This window comes from Macadamia integrifolia, chromosome 10 (genome assembly GCF_013358625.1).
Source record: "Macadamia integrifolia cultivar HAES 741 chromosome 10, SCU_Mint_v3, whole genome shotgun sequence".
Classification (NCBI taxonomy): Eukaryota; Viridiplantae; Streptophyta; class Magnoliopsida; order Proteales; family Proteaceae; genus Macadamia; species Macadamia integrifolia.
Genome location: NC_056566.1, coordinates 4,836,842 through 4,849,575, shown reverse-complemented (window position 1 = coordinate 4,849,575; position 12,734 = coordinate 4,836,842).

The window sequence follows — 12,734 nt, the reverse complement described above, 5'->3', positions numbered from 1 at the left end:
AGTTTCAGTCCAATTTTTGAACCAATTCTAGTTTGGTTTCGGGTTCATACGGTTTCCGATGTGGTTCGGTTTGACTTTGGGGTTGCAAAACTGAAACCAACTCAATAAGGCTTCGGTTTGGTTTGGTCTGGGCTATTCTCGGCTTGGTCTGGTCAGCTTTACTGGCTTGATTTAGGTTTTGACACCCCTAATTTATCCCATTAGAATTATTAAATGTAGTGTTATATCAAAAAAATATATTTTATTAAATGTAGGGTTACACCAAAAAAATACTACTAAATGCAGGGCAATCTTCACCCACTCACTTCCTTGTACATTATGATTTTTTGGGGAAATATTTTTCCTCCTCTGATTTTGATTAATGTACCTCACAAGCAGTGCGCGAATTGATATCACATCTCATAGTCTCAAGGAATTGATACACTCTGTAGGAATGTTTCTAGTGCTCTTATATTCTACGGGAATGCAAATAGAATAGAAATGTGTTTAGTACATCTGATTCATTTTTATATTCTCGCGGAATGAACCAGTGAAAATAGTAGGTTTAGAATAAATTGTAAGAACACCAAAATGGTTGGTTTTTATATTGTCGGGTTTGTGATACCCTGGTCTAACACAATTCCTATTTCTACTGTTAAGAGAAGGAGCTAGAAGTAAGAAGCACCTCTGACAGTTGGTTGGCAGTGGCGGAGTGCTTGGAAGTCAAAGATGAACCACTTACCAATGCAGCTCCTGCAAAATTTACTGAAAAACCTTCCATGAGCAGTGGGATCAAGGGGAAGAAGTCATTGCATACTATTTATGGGGGTTTGACACAGAAGGTGGACAGCTGGGACAGTTTAGCAGCCCATCGACAGGTCATCACAAGCTGGACGGTTGGGTTGAGCAGGAAAAAACTACATTAAACCTATGTGGGGCCCACTTCCCTACAATAGAGAGCCCTAGACTTACCCAGTGGATAGGGGTTTCCATGTTGTCCATACTATACCTATTATGTCTAGGTGCAATGGGGCCAAGGGCTGGAAATCACCAATTAATGTGAATTTTCAGTTTTACATTAACCTAGCCAAACAAGCTGTTACATGCAAGCGCGCATGTTGTACATGCCTCATGTTGTTTTATGGTTGTCCTTGCTGGCAACCCGGCCATGTGGCGATGATGACGTGGCCAGTTTGGGTGACATGGATAAAAATGATGACATGGCAGTGTCCAGTGTCACCGATGAGATAATAAAGCCGCTTGGTATGCATGGAGTGGTTTGATACATCCTTAGTATGTGGTGCGGGTTTCTGGGTCAAAACTAGCAAAATTGGCCTATTTACGCTCTGGGGCATTTTCGACAGTGAAAATGATATTTTTGGAAGATCATTTCTTCATGAAAAGATAGATTGTAATTTATCTAGTCCAGTGCATCTGATTTTGTCGCATTCCGATACCGTATGAAGAAGTTAGAACATTTGTGGTAGTCAAGGATAGTTTCGGCATTGAAGATGAATTTTTTAAAGGAAGTGTTCTCCATTTAACAATACGACAAAAACTAATCTTTCCAACAATTCTGATTTCATCGCGTTCCGATTCCGTATGAGAAAGATGCATCATTGGAAAGGTCTAGGGGCATTTTGGTCCTTTTACGTGACTGAGTCAAACGATCAGGTCTTCTGAAAAGTCATAGAGTGTCCAGTCACGGTTCCAACGCACTTCATTTCATCTCAATCAGATATCGTATGAAAAAGTTATATGTGTTTCCGTGAAGCCGGTTCAAAAATCCAAACCGAAAATTCATCAGTTGCTCTCGGTGTTGGGTAGATTTTTTGGAATTTATTTTTGAAATTTTAAGGGTTTTTGTGTAATTTTGAGATTTTGAAGGTCTTAGTTGATAAGTTGTGTTTAGCACTGGAAATATGAAGGCAGGGGCTTTTGTGTATATAAGAGAATTAGAGGGATCCTTTATACATGGCTCCGATTGAGCCACGTCGGTCAGATTCAGATCTGACGTTTCGTGCAAGAGCTTGCATTGAAGATGCTTACCCGAGGCTTCTCATTGGTGGAGTGTATTAGATATGATGGTTTGGCGCTACACCATATTGCATTGACTAGTGTGTGTCGCATGTGCATCATCACCGAAACTTAGATTCCAATCCCTTAGATTTGGATCAAGTAGATCTTATAGATCCAGATCTAATGGTCATTAAATAATTCTCCTTTATGGGTTGACATAGATCCAGAATATGCGCTGATGTAGCCAATCCGTGGTCAACAACACCTTTGATGATGTCAGCGCCTACGTCATGATGATGTCATCGAGATTCAAAACCTATAGTTTAGATCTATTGTCCGTTGGTTTAATCGGATGGCTCAGATTAAGAAATACCTTCTGATGAGATCTACGGCCAGATCTGCGCCTCTGCTGCGTGTGCCGCTAGTGTAGCCTATGCCACTCCTACGAAGGTTCCATTTTAGGCTATCTCATTGCTCCAACTTCAAATGGTCATATCTCCCTCATTTTAACTCGGATTTGGGTGAACCAAGTTACTACTTCTTCATTTTTTCAAGCCCTACACCATTGCAATAAGAAAAATGAGTTTTGAGTGAAGGAAGGCTATGATTTTGGTAGGAAAAGTTTTTCTCTTGATGGTTGATCATTGAATGACGTTTATTGCTTGATGGAAAGTGTCTTTATTCCATTAAAGTGGGCTTGAGAAGGTAGTTGAGTGTTCTCGATGTTTCATTAATCAAAAGCCAAGAGAAAAGAGAAAAGAAGAGAGGGTTTTTCTATTTGTGCTTTAAAGTGCAAGAGGATAAGGGAGAAGACTTGTGAGATGCCATGGCCATGTTGAGCTTACTTGAAGATTTAAGTCTCCTACTCTAGAGGGGAGTTGAGGATTCCAATGTGCAAAGACTATGCTCTGAGACAACTCTGCTAACAACAGACAAGAGTTGTGAGATTTTCTAACCCTAGAATTTACATTATATGCATATATGATAATATGTATGTATGTTAGGTTTAGTTGTGGATGAATGTTTACATGTTAGGTTAGTTATGGATGAACTATAAGCATGCTAGCTAGTTGTGGATGTATTTGCTAGGCAAGGCTTAACTGTAAGGCATTGTTAGAAGCCTAAATTTACTATATTCTTTATTGAGTGCTTAGTGGGTGCTAAGCACCGGGAGTGGGTGCTCCCGTGTAGTTTGTGCTACACATTGTACCGGCACTGCAAGTGTCATCTCTACTTTGGCTTAAGAAAATTGGGTGTGGGTACTCCAAACTATGGGTGCAGTCAAAAGTAGTATATTGAGTAGGTATGAAGCCTTTATAGTCACTACTCCAGGGATGTAGGCAAATTGCCGAACCTCGTAAAAACCTTGTGTTATGGATGCTTGTTGTTTTCATTTATATTGAAGTGCATTGAATGTGAAATAGGTGTGCACACTTGGAGATGCCTATGAGAGGCTGAGTGTGCATACGACTGTGTGCAAACAAGGATAGGTATATAAGGATTTTCTTGGCTCGACATCAGATAGGTTTTTGGGGATCAGAATTAGACTCACTGATTCACCCCCCTCTTAGTGACTGCCCGGTTACAACAATTGGTATAAGAACCGATACTCAGTGACAGTTTGATCGACAACTGAGTGATTCAGAGGTAGTGACAGTATGGCAAGTGAAAGCTATTCAGGATATGCACCAAAGTTTGATGGATTTGATTTTATCTTGTAGAAGTGGAGAATGAAGTCGTACCTAGGTTCGCTACGTTATGATATTTGGGCATCATTTTTAATTGGGTACAAGGAACCTGAAGGAGTTCTGGTTGACAATGAAGCTAAGAAGGCTTATTGTTACAATCAAAAGGCTCTGAATGCAATATTCTCAGCATTGGATAAGAGTGTGATGGCTAAGGTAATGGATTCTGACTCAGCCAAGGATATTTGTGGAAGACTGAAGAGTATTTATGAAGAAGATGAAAAGATAAGGAAAGCAAAACTTTAGACCTTTAGAGGCCAGTTTGAAAGTCTACTAATGCAAGAGGGAGAGAATATTGATACCTATATGTCCAGGGTAAATGAAGTGGTCAACTCTATTAGGGGTCTGGAAGCCAATCTAGAGGATTCAGGTGTTTGTCAGAAAATCCTAGATCTTTATTACCCAAGTATAACTCTAATGTGTCAGCTATTGAAGAGGCAAAAGACCTAGATACTATCACTATTAATCAAGTGCATGGCACTTTCACAGCTCTTAAGATGAGATGGAAAAAGGGCAAGTCCACTGACAAACATGCTGCTTTCAAGGCAATAAAAAATTTAAAAATCAAGGAGAAGAAGAAGCAGTCTGTGGATGATACTGATGGGAGTGAAGATGAGGTTACAACTCATTTCACCAGAAAGTTGAAAAGGGGAACGTGAAAATATAAGGACAAGTTGCTTTTCAAATGCTTCAACTGTGGAAGGGTTGGATATTTTGCAGCCAAGTGTCCTAACCAAGGAAAAATAGAAAGTGATGAAGATGAAAGTGAAAAGCAAAAGTCATTTCAAGGGAAAGAAGAAATTCTTCTCAAACAGATACAAGAAAGGCAAGGACAAGAAGAAAAGTTTTTTTTTTAAGAAATACAGTGACACATCTGATGAAGAGTCTGAAGAATCACCTAATGAAGAAGATGATGAGGCTATGTTCATGGTCTTAATAGATATGGAAGAAAACAAAGAAGATTCTTCTAGCAAGGAGGATTTTATAGAAGAAGAAGAGGAAGATGAAAAATCACATCTAGAGGCTGAACTTACAGTTGCCCTTAGAGAGCTTAAAAGAGAAAGGAAGAAGTGAAAAGGTCACTCAAGACCTTAAGGGGCAAGAAGAAATAGTTATTGAGTTGGGAGATCAAGCCAATAAGTCAAGGAAGACCTTAGATAATCTTGAGTATCAACTCTCACAGAAGACCATTAACTGCAACACTCTTGAGTTAGCGAAAGTGGCTTTGAAAGCACAACTAGAGGAGTAATATGAGATTCTTGCACAATTTGATGGTTATGCAGATGAGCTAGCCTTGTTAAAGGCTAAGGTTGAAGACTATGGGAGAACTGAGATTGAGAGAGAATACTTAGAAAATAAAGATGTTGAAGATGACTCTACTCCGAAAGAGCATCCTAGTAGTAAGAAGCTTAATGATATCATCAATGCTTAAAGACCGACTCACATCAAATTTGGGCTTGGATTTGTTAGGAAATCTTCTAAAAATACCAAGGCAAATGGTAAGGGAATAGTACGTAATCCTATCAAAGTCAATGACAGGAATTCTCAAAGAGGAAAGGCATATGTTACTACTGCTGACAATGTTAAGAGAGAAGTACAAAAAGATAGAGTGCAAACTGGTCCAATCAGAAGAGGAAATCCATCTATATTCCATAAGACTAATCATGCTAGATAACCACAGTTGGCAAGGCCAGGCAAGAGAGCAGAGAGCTATGGATACAGTCAAGGTCCTCAATAGAGACCTAGAGCATTTGACAACTTCAGAGCTCCTTACAGATGGCAGATGGAACCTGTGATGCAGAGGCACACCTTTCAAGGTTATTGTTACAAATGCAACACTTTTGGACACAAGATCTCAGATTGCAAGTTCAACATTGGTCCAAGGAGTTATGTGGATAGAAATCCTTTTGCACCCCTTATGGAGGAAACAATTGAATGTTACAGATGCAACAACTTTGGACATATTGCAAGGAATTGTAGAATTGTGTTTCCTCCATAAAGATAGGAGAATAGAGGTAAGCAGAGAGTTTTTAGAAACACAGAAGATGATGAGATGGAGAGACAGTTCTCAAGACAGAAGAAAGCAAAAAAATCTCAATCTGTTAAGAAATTATGGGTTCAGAGAGAGAGAGAGTAGAAGATGAAGAAGATGTAGCAGCATTTGTTATTCATAGAGCTTTTAAGGCTCAAGGAGACTCTACTCCATGGATTCTTGATAGTGGTTGCTCAAGCCATATGACAGGAGATAAGGAAAGGTTTGAACAGTTACATGACTTTGAAGGTGGATCTGTGAAGTTTGGCAACAATATTGGTGCCAGAATTATAGGGAAGAGGTCCATAAGTCTGAACCATGGGAAGGTGAAATCCCTTGATGTCTTGTATGTTGAAGGCTCAAACACAATCTTCTCAACATTAGTAACATTTGTGACAAAGGTCATGAAGTAACTTTTACTAGTAAAGAGTGTGAGACAAGAAGATCAAGCAATGGAAAGGTTGCAGCTACTGGACAGAGAACTTCAAGGAACCTGTACACCTTGACAGAGTTAGAGAAAGATTATTGCATGGTCAGCATAGATGAGGAGATATGGTTGTGGCACAGAAGACTTGGGCATATTGGTTTCAAGAACCTTGCCAAGATTTCTTCGAAGAAGGTAGTGAGAGATGTTCCTGAGTTGAAGAAGCTTTCCAATCATATATGTGCATCTTGTCAGAAGGAAAAGCAAACCAAAATCTCCTACAAGTCTAAGGCATACTATTCCAGTTCACCATTGGAGTTGATTCACACAAACCTATGTGGTCCTATGAGGACACCTAGCACCTCAGGAGAGAGATACATCATATTGTTTGTTGATGATCATTCAAGAATAGTGTAGGTGATGTTCTTGAAGCATAAGTCAGAGGCTTTAGAAAGATTTAAGATCTTTAAGAAGCAAGTTGGGAATTAGATAGGGAAGAAGATAAAGTGTCAGAGATCTAACAGAGGAGGTGAGTACAGTTGGGATGATTTTGAAGAATACTGCTATGAGCATGGTATCACGAAACAAAGTTCAGCTCCAAGAACACCCCAACAGAATGGTGTTGTAGAGAGAAAGAATAGAATAGTGCAGGACATGGCTAGAACAATGTTTGTAGAGAATGACATGGGTATGGTAAAAAGTTATGGAAGGAGGCAGTTCTAACTGCAGTGTACATCTATAACAGATGTATGTTGAGACCTCATAAAAGCAAGACTCCATATGAAATCTGGTTTGGAAGAAGGGCTACAGTAAGACACTTCAAGGTCTTTGATAGCAAGTGTTACGTCAAGAACACAACCTATTATTTGGGAAAGTTTGATGATAGGGCTGATGAGGGTATATTTTTAGGCTATTCTACTTCAAGTAAGGCTTATAGATGCTACAACAACAGACTTGGAAAAATTGTAGAGAGTGCTGATGTCAGAGTTGATGAAAAAAGGGATATTCCTTCAGGCTTAAGAAATGAACTTTCAGAATTTGAAGATCTTGATGATGAGAATGACCTGGTTGATAGTAGACCCAAAAGCAAAGATGAGGTTGATGTTGAACAGACTGAGGTAGATTCAGATGAGCAGAGGAGACACAACAGAGTTGATCAATAGGAAACAAATGAGTTAATCATTGGTGACCCCACTGTAGGTGTTCAGACTAGAAGAATGAAGACCAACACCTACTCTCTTCTTTCGAAGATTGAACAAAAAGCTGTTGATGAGGCAAGCAATAATGAGAGTTGGATGAAAGCCATGAATGAAGAACTTAAATCATATAGAGAGGAATCACACTTGGGATCCAGTCCCTAGGCCAGTTGACAAGAATGTGATTGATACTAAATGGGTTTTCAGAAACAAACTCAATAAAGATGGTCAAGTGGTGAGAAATAAAGCAAGACTTGTATGCAAGAGGTATGGTCAAGTGGAAGGCATTGATTTTGAGGAAACTCTTGCTCCAGTGGCATGACTTGAGGCTATTAGAATGTTCTTGGCTTTATCAGTGTACAAGGGGTTCAAGGTCTACCAGATGGATGTCAAATCAATTTTTCTAAATGGAAACTTGGAAGAGAAGGTTTACATAGAGCAGCCTGATGAGTTTCAGCTGAGTGAGGACCCCACTCTTGTGTGCAGATTGAAGAAGGCATTGTATGGTTTGAAACAAGCTCCAAGGGCATGGTACTCCAGATTGGACTCTTACTTGTGTAAGTTGGGTTTCAAGAAAGGCTTAGTGGACAGTAATCTTTATATCATAACTGAAGAAAGCAGTCAGCTTGTGGTGATTGTGTATGTAGATGATGTCATCTTTGGGGGTCACAAAGATGAGTTGTGCAGAGATTTTGCAATGAGGATGCAAGATGAGTTTGAGATGTCCATGTTGGATAAACTATCATTATTCTTGGGTTTGCAGATTCGTCAAAAGAAGGAAGATATCTTTATATCTTAGTGCAAGTATGTGAGGGAGATGTTGAAGAGATTCATCATGGAGAATTGCAAGTCAGTTAGTACACCTATAATGATTGGGTGTGAGTTGAGCAAGGAAGATGACTCTCCATTAGTTGACCACACCTCGTATAGGTCAATGATTGGTAGCCTATTATATCTGACAACTAGTAGGCCTGACATCTTACAAGCTATGTGCATGGAAGCTAGATTCCAAGCATGACCAAAAGAGACACACGTGGCAGCAGTGAAGAGAATTTTCAGATATCTGAAAGGGACTAGTGAGTTTAGGTTTTGGTATTTGAAAGTCAAGAGCTTTAGTTTGTCAGCTTTTTCAAATGTAGATTGGGCCAGATGTGTAGATGATAGGAAGAGCACCAGTGGTGGTGCATTCTATTAGGGAGCAGCTTGGTGGCATGGTATAGTAAGAAGCAAGAGTCAGTCTCTCTTTCAACTGCAGAAGCAGAATACATTGCAATTACATCTTGTTGTATATAAGTGTTATGGATGAAGCAGATGTTGAAGGATCTGAGTGTGGAGGTTGAGCAAGAAGTGCCACTATATTGTTACAATACTAGTGCTATCAACATCTCCAAGAATCCGGTGATACATTATAGGACGAAGCATATTGCTATCCAATATCATTTCTTGAGAGATAAGGTGATGGAAGGTGAAGTAAAGATGGAGTTTGTTCCCACAACAGAGCAGATGGCAGATATCTTCACTAAATCGCTTCCTAAAGATCAGTTTGAGTTATTCAGACAGAAGCTAGGAGTGGTGGTTCTTCCCAAGCACTAGTGACATTGGGAGAGGGGGAGCAAGTTGCTTGATGTTGTTACCCCCATATTGGACTCAGGAGGAGTCCATTGGTTCCACCCTTTGTACTTGTTGTCAAAGGGGGAGAGAGTTACCCATTAGAGCTTTAGAGTGTATTAGTGATGAGGTGGTTGTCAACAACTCCAAAGGGGGAGCTTATTGTTTTATGGTTGTCCTTGTTGGCAATCCGGCCACGTGGCGGTGATGACGTGGCCAGTTTGAGTGACATGGATGGAAATGATGATATGGCAGTGTCCAGTGTCACCGATGAGATAATAGAGCCGCTTGGTATGCATGGAGTGGTTTGATACATCCTTAGTATGTGGTGCGGGTTTCTTGGTCAAAACTGAAAAATTGGCCTATTTACGCTCGGGGGTATTTTCATTTCTTCTTAAAAAAGATAGATTGTAATTTATCTAGTCCAGTGCATCTGATTTTGTCGCATTCTGATATCATAAGAAGAAGTTATGACATTTGTGGCAGTTGAGGATAGTTTCGGCATTGAAGATGAATTTTTTAAAGTGTTCTCCATATAACAATACGACAAAAACTGATCTTTCCAACGGTTTTAATTTCATCGCATTCCGATTCCGTATGAGAAAGATGCGTCATTATAAAGGTCTAAGGGTATTTTGGTCTTTTTATATGGCTGAGTCATACGGTCGGGTCTTCTTGAAAGTCGTAAAGCATCCTGTCACAGTTCCAACGCACTTCATTTCATCTCGATCGGATATCGTATGGAAAAGTTATATGTGTTTCCATGAAGCCAGTTCAAAAATCCAAACCGAAAATTCATCAGTTGCTCTCGGTGTTGGGTGGATTTTTTGGAATTTATTTTTGAAATTTTAGGGGCTTTTGTGCAATTTCGAGATTTTGAAGGTCTTAGTTGATAAGGGGTGTTTATCACTGGAAATATGAAGGCAGGGGCTTATGTGTATATAAGAGAATCAAACGGATCCTTAATACACGGCTTAGATTGAGCCACGTCGGTCAGATTCAGATCTGACATTTCATGCAAGAGCTTGAGTTAAAGATGCTTACCCGAGGCTTCTCATTGGTGGAGCATATTAAATATAAGGGTATTGCGCTACACCATATTGCATTGACTAGTGTGTGTCGCAAGTGCATCATCACTAAAGCTTAGATTCCAATCCCTTAGATTTAGATCAAGTAGACCTTATAGATCCAGATCTAATGGTCGTTAAATGATTTTCCTTTATGGGTTAAGCTGACATAGATCCGGAATATGCACTGATGAAGCCAATACGGCGTCGACAACACCTCTGATGATGTCAGCGCCTACGTCATGATGACGTCATTCAGAGGCAAAACCTATGGTTTAGATCTATTGTCTGTTGGTTTAATCGGACAGCTCAGATTAAGAAATACCTTCTGATAAGATCTACGGCCAGATCTGTGCCTCTGTTGCATGCACTACCGGGGTAGCCTATGCCACTCCTACGAAGATTCCATTTTAGGCTATCTTATTGCTCCAACTTCAAATGGTCATATCTCCCTCATTTTAACTCGGATTTGGGTGAACCAACTTGCTACTTCTTTGGTTTTTCAAGTCCTACACAATGGCAGTAAGAAAAATGAGTTTTGAGTAAAGAAAGGCTACGATTTTGGTAGGTGAAGTTTTTCTCTTGATGGTTGATCATTGAATGAGGTTTATTGCTTGATGGAAAGTGTCTTTACTCCATTAAAGTGGGCTTGAGAAGGTAGTTGAGTGTTCTTGATGTTTCATTAATCAAAAGCCAAGAGAAAAGAGAAAAGAAGAGAGGGTTTTCTATTTGTGCTTTAAAGTGCAAGAGGATAAGGGAGAAGACTTGTGAGATGCCATGGCCATGTTGAGCTTACTTGAAGATTCAAGTCTCCTACTCTAGAGGGGAGTTGAGGATTCCAATGTGCAGAGACTATGCTCTGAGACAACTCTGCTAACAACAGACAAGGGCTGTGAGATTTTCTAACCCTAGAATTTACATTATATGCATATATGATAATATGAATGTATGTTAGGTTTAGTTGTGGATGAATGTTTACATGTTAGGTTAGTTGTGGATGAACTGTAAGTATGTTAGCTAGTTGTGGATGTATTTGCTAGGCAAGGCTTAACTATAAGGCATTGTTATAAGCCTAAATTTACTGTATTCTTTATTGAGTGCTTAGTGAGTGCTAAGCACTGGAAGTGGGTGCTCTTGTGTAGTGGGTGCTGCACTTTGTACCGGCACTTCCAGTGCCATCTCAGCTTCGGCTTGAGAAAATTGGGTGTGGGTGCTCCCAACTGTGGGTGTAGTCAAAAGTAGTGTATTGAGTAGGTACGAAACCTTTATAGGCACTACTCCAGGGTAGTAGTAAAATTGCCAAACCTCGTAAAAACCCTGTGTTATGGGTGCTTGTTTGCATTTTATATTGAAGTGTGTGGAATGTGAAATGGGTGTGTACACTTGAAAGTACCTATGGGAGGCTGAGTGTGCCTACGACTGTGTGAAAACGGGGACAGGTATATCAGGTTTTTCTTGGCCAAACATCGGACAGGTTTTTGGGGATCGGATTTGGACTCACTGATTCACCCCCTCTCAGTGGCTGCCAGGTTACAACACCTCATAGGCATACCTCAACTTCTCAAGTGCACAACCTATATGAGCTCCGTCCTTCAAGTGATAAGGTGTCACATAGCTATAGAGTTACCTTGTTTTGTTAGTAATTATCATATATGGTGTTAGTTACATAAAAGTGGGAGTAATTATCTATTATGTATGGGAGTATGGGATTAGTGAGATTATATGGGACTCTAAGGATGGGATTAGTAAACGTGTTGGTCGCTTAGTTTTTATAACTATATATTTTGTATTTATTTAAATATTAAAAGATAATGTGAAAGAGTAGTCTTTTAGTCTAGATATTCTGCTTATATGGAAAGAGGCAGAGCTTCCTCGATAGAGCTCAAACCCTGTTATCTCTCAACTCCTCTTTCTTAATCCCATTTCACAATAGGTAAGAAGAAGGGAATGGTGTATATACTAGAGTGGTATCAGAGCAAGGGAATGGACGAGCGCGTAGACCGGCTTGAAGAAGAAGTTAGTTCGCTCAGTGAGAGGTAGAAGCAAATGGTATCCAAACTTGATAAGCAACAACACCTCTTGACCAAGCTGTCTGAATTCTTTGAGAAGATGAGTTTGACTAGCAATAGTGCAGCCTGTTAGGAAAAAGAATTTTATATTGTTTATTTTCCTATTGGTAGGAAAAAAAATTTATATTATTTATTTTCCTGATAAATTTGATCTTATCTTATATGATAAGATTGGTTTTGGTTAGTTGTTGGCTCTAAAAAGGAAACCCATTACTTAGTTGGATGTTACTAAAACACTAACTAATATGAGATTTTGATTGGCCAAGAATATATAAGATTGGCTAAACCAAAATAAGGGTGAGACGAGAGAATAGTTCTAATGGTTCTCACCCTCTTCTAGAAAACGCCTCTCCCATCTCTCCATCTCTCTCTTCCTATTTGAGTGATCGAGTTTGATGATCAGGGTTTTATGAAAACCCTGACTATTGTGGAAGAGCTTGAATCCAAGGGAATACAAAGTTGTATGTGTGGGAAGGACTCACTGTGAAAGGGCTAAGATCGCCTAGAGGTTCTGCACTTGTGGAGTTTCAGGTAACGATCGAAATCCTTGTATTGATTATTTCTTGAATGGCTGACCCTACTGGTAGGATGATCC